Genomic DNA, 15,065 nt, shown 5'->3' with positions numbered 1-15,065 from the left:
AGGTACACTAAATTTATTTTTAAAAACTTTTCCTTCTATAGTAAATTTAATTTAATTTACTGTATACTTTATCACCTTTTGAACTTTTAAAGAAGCTTTGACTCTTTTGTAATAGTAATTAGCTTAAAAAACAAACATGTGGAACAGCTATACAAAAATATTTTCTTTCTTTATATCCCTAGTTCATAAGTTTTCTTTGTTTAAAATTACTTATTTACTTTTTAAACTTTTTTGTTAAAAACTAAGGCACAGACACACAAGTTGCCTAGGCTTACACAGGGTCAGGATCATCAGGACATCACTAGGCAATAGTTTTTCATCTCCATTATAACCCTACGGGACCACCACATGACCGAGAGTTCATTACGTGGCACATAGTCGACTGTATATCCTTTTGTGGCCCTGTGACATTTTACTAAAAAGTTTCAGTAAAATGTAGATGTAAAGAAGGACCAATGAGTTGCAGGATGAAATATGGAAAAGGAGTACAAGAAACACTATGTTTGTAATTGTCACTGTACATCAGTTGGGGAAATGCTTCTCAGTGTTGCTATGACTTAAAGAAAAACTCCAGATAGCATGGTGACTTCCAGCAGAAAGGAAGACACCCAGAGGTTTAAAGAGCAGAAGGATGGACTAAAGTACCAAGAAAATAGAGCGATGTAGGAGTCAGTTCTTTAGCAGCCCCAGAATGTCTAAGGGGAGTGAAATGTCATTAGTAACTCTGGATCTGTTCTTTGATTGTATATCAGCAGTTAAATGGTTGTTGACTGGGTGCCCTCTTTTGTGGCTTTTAAGGCTATTTAGTTCTCTCTAGACAGCACTTGGGGTATGTACTTGGCACATCACTGCCTTGTTACTTCCTCCTCTAAATGTGAAATGCTTCAGGAAGTTGATAAGGAGTCATTTGTGAGCCTTTCAGTTGCACGCAAGCAGTGCATTCATGTCAAATAAGATGAAACCTGGGCCAAAGAGAGGGTAATTCATTCAACACTTTATAATCAGCGCAAGAAGCACCATCTTTCGAGTCCTACCACCCTCACCCGGTAGGTAATCTTTTTCCCCTATTCTGTTTTTGTCAAATGAACTTTTCAATCTAATACACTTAATAGGTTTTTTAAAGGTCCTTATGCAACCAAAAACCTTGTTTTCTTGTTCTTTATACAAGAAAGCAGTGCTAGACCTCTTGGAAGTTTACTTTTCATCTATAAATTTGAATTTGTGGCATTTCTGAGTGTTTCTACCAGTCTCTCTTATAGTTGAAGTCTGTTAATCATTCATTCACTAGTGATAACATTCATGAATATGACATTTTTAATGAGTATCTCACCTCATAGAAAGAATTGTGCAGTTTTTACATCTGCCAGACTAGAGTTGAATATTCCAGTCTTTACATAATTTTTTTCTCCATCTGTCTGTCTTTCCTATCTCTTAATTTTGTTGGTGCATCAGGATTACTGAACAAGTGAAATTTCTCTGTTTTCTATTGTAAGTACTCCTGCTGTTTCTGTTTGTCCCTGGGACCGTTGGCAGTTTCCTCTCCCATACTCCCTGAGCCATCTCTCCATAACATGTTTGCTTCTAATTCTGAGTTTGATCTTTTGATGATTTTTTGTATTTCATTGGCCACTTCATGAGTCAACTGAGTCAACTAAGCTTTGCAGGTGCCCGCATCTAAGGGAGTGGGTCTCAGTCTTTACACCTTAGGTGTGAGAACTTGCACTCCCTAGCTTGGCAAGTGTCATGTGGTGCTTTGACAATACCAAGAGCTGGCTTGGCCCCAAGATCATCACAGCAGTTTGAGGGACTGTTCTGCTATTTAACATTGGAAATCATTGGCTTTTTTGGTAGGATAAAGCTACTGGCTTGGAACAGTTAATTTTACTGAGTCAGCTCAACTTGAGTTTGGTGGCAGAGGGTGGCACTCAGTACAAAGACTAGGGAAAGAAGATCATGAAGTAGTGATTATGCACATTCTAGTAACTTATGTGTTTGTCTTTCTATTTTTTCTTACAAAGGAAAGAAGTTGCTTTTTTTTCTTTTTTTGGTCTCAGTGGCGTTTTTACTGAAAATTCTAAGTTTATTAAAACAGAACAGAATCCAAATTAGTCTTTTGATCATAAATTGTGTGCTAGTCTACAAATAACAGGTGGTTCAAGCTTTCCCCAGCTTCAGGCTTTGTGCAGTAGGTGGCATTAATCTTCCATCTTACTACTTAATAGGAATGGTAACCGTTTACTCACATATTTTTATTTTTACACTTTTATCAACCACAGTTCTTGTCTGTGAGCACACAAGTCTAACTGGAACTCTTTTATGAGACTTCTGTGGCTTTTGTTGCAAAAAAAGAATTTTTAAAGAATCTGGTCCAGCATGACGATTTTTCTAATGAACGTCAAAGCCAAGCAAGGGAGGCTCAGAGAAGCTGAATGTCTCCAGCTGCTAAGGCTCTACTGTCGGAAAAGCTTTTGGTGGTATGTAATTAAAAACCATAGACATCAGCGTGGTAGTGTTTGAAAACTCACAGAAGCAAGCAAGGGAGTCTTTTCAGAGAATGAACCCCGGTGTAGGTCTTTATTTACCCCTTCTCTCCGGAGAAAACTCAGGGCATAAAAGGTGTCCCTGCCTCTCTCACGGGTAGATGTATGTTGTGTGTGGTGCTGTACACTGTGGCTTCTATCTGCACACACTGCTCTCTGTCCCATTTCATACCTTAACAATTGTCAGTGTTGTTCCAAACTAGCTTTTTTATGTTTATTCTCTTGCCAAGAGTGGCTGTAAGGTGAAGAAGCATGAAACTCAGTCTCTCATTCTGGATGCATGTTCTTAGGTGAGTCTGTGCTCATCCCCAGAACGTCTCTTAGACCAGGGGTCTCCCAGTGAGACTGGATCATAAGGGCTTTCCAATGAGTGCCTGAGAAACCAATTTCCAGGTCCTCACTGTCCCTGAACAGAAGGTGCCTGAAGACACGGGAACCCTTCCACAATGACTCTCTCTCTCTCTTGCCTTTTTTTTTTTTTTTTTTTCCCTTGGTAAAATTCTCACTAAAAGCTACAAAGATGCATCACCACAGGGTGTAAAAGTCTCCAGGGCACCAAAGGGAAGATCTGAAATATTGGTATAGGTTCTAAGAAGATAATTGACTCTAATAACTGAATGATATTTTTCTTAAGTCAGATGGTTTCCCAATTCATTGGTTTCAACAAAATAAGAAGACCTGAGTTGTTGGCTGATAGATCTAAAAATAATGTTTGATGATAGAATTTTTTGGCACATAACTTGGAAAGGGGTTCAAATAACTGAAAGGCACTTCTGTTACAAAACTACCTTCTGTTTCATCTATTGTTTATACTTAGAAACCAGGAATAAAATTGATGTTGACCTTTGTTACATTCTAGCAATAAACAATATGCATCCACAACCATATGAACTAACTACAAAACACACATAAACCAAAACCCAGGCCCATCTGATTGCAATGAGATCCTTCTGTTCTTTTTAAAACTTTATGTCAATATGCTTATGATTGTAGAAATACATTCATATTGGCTAATAGAATTCAATTTTAACATAACTTATTCTATACAATTTGGTATATGGTGTAAGGTGTAAAAAAAGAGGTGTGGTGGGGAGAAATTTGTAATCTGAGTTATTTTTCATCTGTTACCAATGTGCAAAAGATTCTCCCTCAGATTTTGCTAAAGTAGGCAGCAAGAACTATGAGAAATTTGTCTTTGTTTTCTTTAAAGAAAAACCCAAACCTATATATTTATTGTACTGTAGAAGTTTTTAAGATTTAGTGCAATAGAACATTTTGTAAATGATATAAAAATTTACTTTTGTGTCTGATAATACTTATCAAAACTTTCAATATTTTGAAAATAAATTATGTATTAGTAAATGTAACAATAACTCTCCAGCAGAAAAAAATATTTAACACCTCAAGAATTATAGTCAAAGAAAAAATGTAACAGAGACATTGGATAGAAACCTTTAAAAGACTTTCAGTCGGGGTCAGGAGCAAGATGGCCGAATAGGAACAGCTCCAGCCTCCAGATCCCAGCGTGAGAGACAGAGAAGACAGGTGATTTCTGCATTTTCAACTGAGGTACCGGGTTCATCTCATCTGGGCGAGGCATCGCCTCACCTGAGAAGCAAGGGGAAAGGGAATCCCTTTTCCTAGCCAAGGGAAACTGAGACACACAACACCTGGAAAATCAGGTAACTCCCACCCTAATAATACAGCTTTACCAAGGGTCTTAGTGAACAGCACACCAGGAGATTATATCCCACACCTGGCCCGGAGGGTCCCACGCCCACAGAGCCTCCCTCATAGCTAACACAGCAGTCTGAGATCTAACTGCAAGGCGAAGTGAGGCTGGGGAGGGGCACTCGCCATTGCTGAGGCTTAAGTAGGTAAACAAAGCCTCCGGGAAGCTCCAACTGGTTGGAGCCCACTGCAGCTCAAGGAGGCCTGCCTGTCTCTGTAGACTCCACCTCTGGGTGGAGTCTGACAGCTGTCTCACAGCTTTGAAGAGAGCAGTGGATCTCCAAGTGCTGCGGTTGAGATCTGAGATTGGACAGACTGCCTGCTCAAGTGGGTCCCTGACCCCTGAGTAGCCTAACTGGGAGACATCCCCCACTAGGTGCAGACTGACACCTCATACCTCACACGGTGGGGTACACCCCTGAGACGAAGCTTCCAGAGCAAGAATCAGACAGCAGCACTCACTGTTCAGCAATATTCTATCTTCTGCAGCCTCTGCTGCTGATACTAAGGCAAACAGGGTCTGGAGTGGACCTCAAGCAATCTCCAACAGATCTACAGTTGAAGGTCCTGACTGTTAGAAGGAAAACTAATAAACAGAAAGGACACCCACCCCAAAACTCCTTCAGTACATCACCAGCATCAAAGACCAAAGGCAGATAAAACCACAAAGATGGGGAAAAAGCAGGGCAGAAGAGCTGGAAATTCAAAACATCACAGCGCAACTCCCCCTCCAAAGGAATGAAGCTCATCGCCAGCAACAGATCAAAGCTGGACAGAGAAGGAATTTGACGAGTTGAGAGGAGAAAGCCTCAGTCGATCAAACTTCTCAAAGCTAAAGGAGGAACTACGTACCCAGCACAAAGAAACTAAAAATCTTGAAAAAAGAATGGAAGAATGGATAGCTAGAATAATCAATTCAGAGAAGGCCATAAACGAATTGACAGAGATTAAAACCATGACAGGAGAAATATGGGACAAGAGCACAAGCTTCAGCAACAAACTCGATCAACTGGAAGAAAGAGTATCAGTGATTGAAGATCAGATGAATGAAATGAAGCAGGAAGAGAAGTCTAGAGAAAAAAAGGAAAAAGAAATGAACAAAGCCTCCAAGAAATATGGGATTATGTGAAAAGACCAAATCTACGTCTGATTGGGGTGCCTGAAAGTGAGGGGAAAAATGAAACCAAATTGGAAAACACTCTTCAGGATATCATCCAGAACTTCCCCAACCTAGAAAGGCAGGCCAACATTCAAATTCAGGAAATACGAAGAATGCCACAAAGATACTCCTGGAGAAGAGCAACTCCAAAACACATAATTGTCAGATTCACCAAAGTTGAAATGGAGAAAAAAATGTTAAGGGCAGTCAGAGAGAAAGGTTGGGTTACCCACAAAGGGAAGCCCATCAGACTAACAGCAGATCTCTCGGCAGAAACTCTCCAAGCCAGAAGAGAGTGGGGGCCAATATTCAACATCCTTAAAGAAAAAAATTTTCAACCCAGAATTTCATATCCAGCCAAACTAAGTTTCATCAGTGAAGGAGAAATAACATCCTTTACAGACAAGCAAATGCTTAGATATTTTTGTCACCACCAGGCCTGCCCTACAAGAGATCCTAAAGGAAGCACTAAACATGGAAAGGAACAACCAGTACCAGCCACTGCAAAAATATGTCAAAATGTAAAGACCATCGATGCTAGGAAGAAACTGCCTCAACTAACAAGCAAAATAACCAGCTAATATCACAATGACAGGATCAAGTTCACACAAAACAATATTAACCTTAAATGCAAATGGACTAAATGGTCTAATTAAAAGACACAGACTGGCAAATTGGATAAAGAGTCAAGATCCATCAGTTTGCTGTATTCAGGAGACCCATCTCACATGCAGAGACACACATAGGCTCAAAATAAAGGGATGGAGGAAGATCTACCAAGCAAATGGAAAACAAAAAAAGGCAGGGATTGCCATCCTAGTCTCTGATAAAAAAGACTTTAAACCATCAAAGATCAAAAGAGACAAAGAAGGTCATTACATAATGGTAAAGGGATCAATTCAACAGGAAGAGCTAACTATCCTAAATATATATGTGCCCAATACAGGAGCACCCAGATTCATAAAGCAAGTCCTTAGAGACTTACAAAGAGACTTAGACTCCCATACAATAATAATGGGAGACTTCAACAACCCACTGTCAACATTAGAAAGAGCAATGAGACACAAAGTTAACAAGGATATCCAGAAATTGAACTCAACTCTGCACCAAGTGGACCTAATAGACATCTACAGAACTCTCCACCAAAAATCAACAGACTATACATTCTTCTCAGCACCACATCACACTTATTCCAAAATTGACCACATAATTGGAAGTAAAGCATTACTCAGCAAATGTAAAAGAACAGAAGTTATAACAAACCATCTCTCAGACCACAGTGCAATCAAACTAGAACTCAGGACTAAGAAAATCAATCAAAACCGCTGAACTACATGGAAAATAAACAAACCTGCTCTGGAATGACTACTGGGTACATAATGAAATGAAGGCAGAAATAAAGATGTTCCTTGAAACCAAGGAGAACAAAGATACAACATACTAGAATCTCTGGGACACATTTAAAGCAGTGTGTAGAGGGAAATTTACAGCACTAAATGCCCACAAGAGAAAGCAGGAAAGATCTAAAATTGACGCCCTAACATCACAATTAAAAGAACTACAGAAGCAAGAGCAAACTCATTCAAAAGCTAGCAGAAGGCAAGAAATAACTAAGACAGAGCAGAACTGAAGGAGATAGAGACACAAAAATCCCTTCAAAAAAATCAATGAATCTATGAGCTGGTTTTTTGAAAAGATCAACAGAATGATAGACCACTAGCAAGACTAATAAAGAAGAAAAGAGAGAAGAATCAAATAGATGTAATAAAATATGATCAAGAGGATATCACCACCAACCCCCATGAGGAATACAAACTACCATCAGAGAATACTATAAACACCTCTATGCAAATAAACTAGAAAACCTAGAAGAAATGGATAATTTCCTGGACACTTACACTCTCCCAAGACTAAACCAGGAAGAAGTTGAATCTCTGAATAGACCAATAGCAGGCTCTGAAATTGAGGCAATAATTAATAGCCTACCAACCAAAAGCAGTCCAGGACCAGAAGGATTCACAGCTGAATTCTACCAGAGGTACAAGGAGGAGCTGGTACCACTCCTTCTGAAACTATTCCAGTCAATAGAAAAAGAGGGAATCCTCCCTAACTCATTTTATGAGGCCAACATCATCCTGATACCAAAGCCTGGCAGAGACACAACAAAAAAAGAGAATTTTAGACCAATATCCCTGATGAACATCGATGCAAAAATCCTCAATAAAATACTGGCAAACCAAATCCAGCAGCATATCAAAAAGCTTATCCACCATGACCAAGTGGGCTTCATCCCTGGGATGCAAGGCTGGTTCAACATTCGCAAATCAATAAATGTAATCCAGCATATAAACAGAACCAAAGACAAAAACCACATGATTATCTCAATAGATGCAGAAAAGGCCTTTGACAAAATTCAACAGCCCTTCATGATAAAAACGCTCAATAAATTCGGTATTGATGGGACATATCTCAAAATAATAAGAGTTATTTATGACAAACCCATAGCTAATATCATACTGAATGGGCAAAAACTGGAAGCATTCCCTTTGAAAACTGGCACAAGACAGGGATGCCCTCTCTCACCACTCCTATTCAACATAGTGTTGAAAGTTCTGGCTAGGGCAATCAGGCAAGAGAAAGAAATAAAGGGTATTCAGTTAGGAAAAGAAGAAGTCAAATTGTCCTGTTTGCAGATGACATGATTGTATATTCAGAAAACCCCATCTTCTCAGCCCAAAATCTCCTTAAGCTGATAAGCAACTTCAGCAAAGTCTCAGGATACAAAATTAATGTGCAAAAATCACAAGCATTCTTATACAACAGTAACAGACAAACAGAGAGCCAAATCAAGAATGAACTACCATTCACAATTGCTTCAAAGAGAATAAAATACCTCGGAATCCAACTTACAAGGGATGTAAAGGATCTCTTCAAGGAGAACTACAAACCACTGCTCAGTGAAATAAAAGAGGACACAAACAAATGGAAGAACATGTCATGCTCATGGATAGGAAGAATCAGTATTGTGAAAATGGCCGTACTGCCCAAGGTAATTTACCAATTCAATGCCATTCCCATCAAATTACCAATGGTTTTCTTCACAGAATTGGAAAAAAACTGCTTTAAAGTCCATATGGAACCAAAAAAGAGCCCACATTGCCAAGACAATCCTAAGTCAAAAGAACAAAGGCTGGAGGCATCACGCTACCTGACTTTAAACTATACTACAAGGCTACAGTAACCAAAACAGCATGGTACTGGTACCAAAACAGAGATATAGACCAATGGAACAGAACAGAGTCCTCAGAAATAATACCACACATCTACAGCCATCTGATCTTTGATGAACCTGAGAAAAACAAGAAATGGGGAAAGGGTACCCTATTTAATAAATGGTGCTGGGAAAATCAGCTAGCCATAAGTAGAAAGCTGAAACTGGATCCTTTCCTTACTCCTTATATGAAAATTAATTCAAGATGGATTAGAGACTTAAATGTTAGACCTAATACCATAAAAACCCTAAAAGAAAAACCTAGGTAAATACCATTCAGGACATAGGCATGGGCAAGGACTTCATGTCTAAAACACCAAAAGCAATTGCAGCAAAAGCAAAAATTGACAAATGGGATCTAATTAAACTAAAGAGCTTCTGCACAGCAAAAGAAACTACCATCAGAGTGAACAGGCAACCCACAGAATGGGAGAAAACTTTTACAATCTACTCATTTGACAAAGGGCTAATATCCAGAACCTACAAAGAACTCAAACAAATTTACAAGAAGAAAAACAAACAACCCCATCAAAAAGTGGGCAAAGGATATGAACAGACATTTCTCAAAAGAAGACATGCATACAGCCAACAGATACATGAAAAAATGCATGTCATCATTGGCCATCAGAGAAATGCAAATCAAAACCACCATGAGATACCATCTCACACCAGTTAGAATGGCAATCATTAAAAAGTCAGGAAACAACAGGTGCTGGAGAGGATTTGGAGAAATAGGAACACTTTTACACTGTTGGTGGGACTGTAAACTGGTTCAACCATTGTGGAAAACAGTATGGCGATTCCTCAAGGATCTAGAACTAGAAATATCATATGACCCAGTCATCCCATTACTGGGTATATACCCAAAGGATTATAAATCATGCTGCTATAAAGACACATGCACACGTATGTTTATTGTGGCACTATTCATAATAGCAAAGACTTGGAATCAACCCAAATGTCCATCAGTGACAGACTGGATTAAGAAAATGTGGCACATATACACCATGGAATACTATGCAGCCATAAAAAAGGATGAGTTCGTGTCCTTTGTAGGGACATGGAGCTGGTAACCATCATTCTCAGCAAACTATCACAAGAACAGAAAACCAAACACCGCATGTTCTCACTCATAGGTGGGAATTGATGAATGAGATCACTTGGACTCTGGAAGGGGAACGTCACACACCAAGGCCTTTATGGGGAGGGAGGAGGGGGGAGGGATGGCTTTGGGAGTTATACCTGACGTAAATGACGAGTTGATGCGTGTAGCACACCAACATGGCACAAGTATACATAGGTAACAAACCTGCACGTTATGCACATGTACCCTAGAACTTAAAGTATAATAATATTTTTAAAAAAAGACTTTCAGTCATGCAGATGTTTTTCATTGGTATAGTTTCTTGATGGAAGTGGAATGGAAATACAGAGGAAAGGGAATAACATAAATTTCTGACTTATTCAGGAACTTGTTCAGGTAAATTTAAAATGGATCATATGGTATCAAATCACAAAGGTAACTAGATAGCATTAAGCAAATTCAGTATTCGGAATAAGGCAGATATTATATTCTTTGCAATTATTTAAACTTATGCTGAAAAGTTTTTAGATGTCATTTGAAAATGCAATGGGGTACATAGATTTTTTAAAAAATTAGGAGGTATCTGAGCAAAAAAATTGAAAACCACTGTCTTAGACCACTTAAACTGCTTGCTTATAAACCTAGCCTAGAGAAGCTCATTTTTTAAAACCTCAGACTCAAATTACAGAACCTAGGTTCTATAGAACAGCATGTCACAACTGAAAGATTCCAGCTTCCTCCTTGTTTTATATGCAGATCTGTGGCTAACCCCCTCACATATCTGTATAGAGTTGTGTCCACTTGGTTCCATTCACAAGATGTCACTTTTTCCCACTGCTTGTCCTCTTAAAGGGTAACATCTTCTCTGTTGTGTTTCTCAGGATGAAGGGGCAGTGATCTACCAGATTTCAGACATTTATAATAGGGATGTCCAGGCTACCAATGAGGAGAAACTGGCATCCATGTCATGTGGTCAGAAATCAGCTGGGGTCGAGGTGAAAGGTGACCAGAGGAAGACCTGGAGTACTTTGAATGTTCTAGTGTTCCCATGTCTACCATAAATCATGCGTTTTCAGCCTCAGAAGCAGGTATGGAAGCATATCTTCATCTTTCTAATGTATATAAGCATAGAAATGCCTGAAAGCCTAATGAAGCAGGAGGCACCTTACAGAACTTAAAGAATTGGGTCACTGGAAGGATAGATTTAGAATCACTGACCTACGCTTTTGCTTCTTTATTGAGAAAGTGGGCACTAACAAAAGTGGTAATTGAATTACTGGGAATGTAGGGATACTTGTAGCAAGTTGTATATGAGATGCTGATGTGTATGAGACTGCTTGAATTTCTTTATAATTTTCTGTGAATATGGCCATATCTTGTAGTGGTGTGTTAGTTCATTTGTGTTGCTGTAAAGGAATACCTGAGACTAGCTAATTTATAAGAAAAAGAGGTTTATTTGGTTCTTTTTTCTGCAGGCTGTAGAAGAAGCATGTCACCAGTGTCTCCTTCTGGTGAGGGACTCAGGAAGCTTCCAATCATGGCAGAAGGCAAAAGAGAGCAAGTGTGTCACATGGCGAGAGGGAGGGAGGAAGAGAGAGGGGTAGGAAGATGCCAAGCTTTTTTTAAGAAACATATCTCACAGAAACTAAGAGAGCAAGAAGTCACTCATTACCACAACGAGGGCACCAAGCTATTCATGCGGGATACACCTCTATGACCCAAACACCTCCCATTAGGCCTCACTCACCTCCACCACTGGGATTAAGTGTCAACATGAGATTTAGAGGGGACAAATATTCAAACTATATCAGATGGCCTATAAATATGTCATACATTATGCAGCCATTAAAAAAAATGAGTTCATGTCCTTTGCAGGGATATGGATGAAGCTGGAAGCAATCATTCTCAGCAAAGTAACACAGGGACAGAGAACCAAACACCGCATGTTCTTACTCTTAACTTGGAGTTGAACAATGAGGACACATATATACAGGGAGGGGAGAATCACACACCAAGGTCTGTCAGTGAGGTGGGGGAAAATGGGAGGGAGAGCATTAAGACAAATACCTAATGCATGCAGGGCTTAAAACCTAGGTGATGAGCTGATAGATGCAGTAAATCACCATGGCAGATGTATACCTATGTAACAAACCTGCACATTCTGCACAAGTATCCCAGAACTTAAAGTGAAACAAAAAATAAATAAAATAAATAGGTCATATGTTTGACTTTTTATGATTTTTATGTTCATTGTTTAACTTACAGAAATAATAACTAATAAATATGGTGACTTACCATGTGCAGGCATTGTTCTAAGTGCCTTGTATGTACTCATTCATAGCAAGGTGTTACTCTTTTCTCGTTTTTTCAGAGAAACAAAGGAAGGCAAAAAGTTAAATAACTTGACTAAAGTCGCTTGGCAAGTGTAGGACAGAAAAGTGGTATCTTTTTCCTCACCCACCACAAGGTTCATGGCTGATATATCTCTAACATAAGACAGATCAACAAGACAAAAGCATACAAATATATTTAATGTAAGTTTTACATGATATTAGAGCTTCCAGAAATGAAGACCCAAGGAAACAGGGAAAACTATACTTTTAAGGATAGTTGTGCAGAAGTACAATTGGAGGACAGAAGGGTGTGATCTCATGGTAATAGACTAGGGGAACTTAGCAAATCCTGTTTGTTTCTATTCCTCTTAGTGTCTGTGTCTTTTGGGATAACGACTTTGTTTTTCTCTGGGTATAGGGAGGACCCCTCTGTTATGAGGTCTTATGACCTATTTTCAAGGGAAGGTCTAAGCGATTCCCTTATGGCCTCTTCAAGGGAAGAGGGCAGGAGAGGTGCCAAGAGACCTTCCTGCTTCTGCTGTGTCCTCAAATGCAAAGGCACCATATTTTGGTGTAGCATGTTCTGAACCTTATCATTAGTAAATGGTAGAACTACATTTAACTCTAAGCAGTCTGGTTCCATGGTCATTTAGCCACAATGTCAAAGTGTGAAGAGATTATCTTCATGACACTAGGTTACTGTAACTTTTCCTGGTGCAAGTGTGGTAGGTTGAAATTGACCAGTGCACTGTAAAATCTTTCTTAAAATGGTAATGAAGAACTTGGACTAAGCAGGGCTGAAGCCTCTTACTGATAGACTCTTCAGATCATTCTAGAGCTAAGCCCCTCTCCTGGGCACCAAGTTACACGCATGACCTTAAACTTTACTTATGAAAAGTTTAGAAACATGTTCCTGACTACATTAAACATTATTAAAACCTTAGATCTTCTTAAACAACATAATTTTATTTGTGGCCTTTTATGCACAGAATTTTAAAAGTCATGATCTGCCATTAAACCAGGGAAGCAGACAGAAAGTCAGGACTTGGAGCAATTTATTCCCCCTGGTCTCCTTCCCATCCCAGGTCCCAGTCTCTCATCTATAAAATAATGGGCCAAGCATTGTTTCTGATTTTGTCCAACACGGCTTTCTGCCCTGACATCTTTCCCAAAGACCGTGTTCACCATTCCGCTAGTTTCTCAGAGTTAATCCTGAGTATTCTTGCACCTGCCTTCGTTACATCCATATGAAGTGTCTTCCTTTGCTGCTTCCTACACAGATCTGCACATCCCTTCAGGTCTCTCCCACATGCTTTATGCTCCCACGACATTTCCTTTTCCCCTTTCTGTTCCAGAGCACCTAGCGCGGTGTGTTAATTACAGGAAAGTAATATTACAAACTTACTGAAGTTAGAGACTAGGAGACAGTCATCTTCGAGTCACCTTTGGCACAGTATATGGTAAACATTTGTGGAATTATATTCTTCCTCACTGGAGGAAATTCCTTCAACAAAAATTTATGTAGACAGCTGGGACCCTTCTTTAAATCTCTTCCCCCTACTCTTTGCTAAATTTGAAGATAGTGCTGTATGCTATTTTCATACTGAAAGACACCTGAGCCCCAGCTGGCCCTCAATGTTCAGGAACTTACAAGCAAGGCGGACACATCTTCTTCCACCTTTTGGCACGTCCTCTTCTCTATGCCTAAGGCAGAAAGTCATTTTTATAGTTATCCCAATAAGTTGGTTCATTATTGGGAACCAGATTTAAAGGGGGGGAAAGATTTAAAGAACTGGCTACACTGTAACTGATCAGCTGCATCACAGGCAAGTGGAGGCTGCTGTCCTGGGTGTCGGGGTGGCTACAAGCCCTGTTAGGTGTATCCGGACTGTGTCCTGGGGACTGTCCCCTTGGAGTTGGGTCCTGATGGCTACTTGCCTAGATGTTCTCCAGGAAATGAGACCCTCACACAGCCATGGGAAGGAAGCCGCCATGTTGGTAAAATGCTGGGTTGCTTTCTGTGAGTACATGGCAAGTGGGAAACAAGGTCATACCGTGGAATCTGGGCTTGATTCTATAGGTAGAGAGTGGGGAGGCTGAAGGTTTTTGAACAAGGGAGTGATGGTCACATTTGTGTTTTAAATAAGTAACTGACAACAACAGTAGTTGGTGATTGCCATGTGGAGGATTGTAGCTTTAAAGTTTTGTATGCTTTTCTGTATTTTTATGTTTACTTCAATGAGTACATCTTCTGGTTATTTTAAATGTCACCCTCCACCCTAGTAGAGGATAGACCTGAGACAAGGAAGCCCATTTGAAGGGTGTGGAGGGAGAATGAGTTAAGATTTGCTGACTTAAATTTTAAAGCTTATTATCTTATCTGCTGCATTAATTAGACCAAGGCCACCCTTCTGGGCTGGAATTTAAATTCACTCAGACTTGATTAAAAAAAAAAAAATCAATGTTATGCTGTGTTCGCTTTCTGACACAATGCCATGGCTAGTCCGGTGCATTAGCCAAAATTTTAATGGACACAAGGGGGCAGGCTTGCTGTTCTTTCTGCGTGAAGGTTGACAACCTGTTCCTGGCTGACTAATCTGTGCTCCTCTTCTGAATGTCATGGACTTGTAATGCTGAACTGCACAGCGCTCAGCAGAATGCCAGTGCTCCTTTTAAATAAAATTTTGGAATGCTTTTTATGTGTTCACAGTCATTCTTGGCCTGTGCTGGGGTTTCCAAGAGCCTTTCACTAGGGAGGAAAGGAATCAACTTATTGGGATAACTATAAAAATGACTTTCTGTCTTAGGCATAGAGAAGGAGACGTGCCAAAACATGGAAGAAGATGTGTCCACCATACTTGTAAGTTCCTGAACATGGAGGGCCAGGTGGGGCTCGAGTTTCTTTCAGTATTTGTTTTGAAGCCCATGCGAATTTGTTAAACTCTGG

The 15,065-nt window shown here is 39.7% G+C and overlaps 1 pseudogene; it reads left to right on the top strand.

The window, feature by feature from the left end:
* Window positions 1–15,065, top strand: part of LOC115900416 — a 34,877-nt pseudogene that overhangs the window by 15,054 nt on the left and 4,758 nt on the right.

Source organism: Rhinopithecus roxellana, chromosome 11, assembly GCF_007565055.1.
Source record: "Rhinopithecus roxellana isolate Shanxi Qingling chromosome 11, ASM756505v1, whole genome shotgun sequence".
In the NCBI taxonomy this organism is placed as follows: Eukaryota; Metazoa; Chordata; class Mammalia; order Primates; family Cercopithecidae; genus Rhinopithecus; species Rhinopithecus roxellana.
This window is presented reverse-complemented; position numbering and strand designations above follow the sequence as displayed.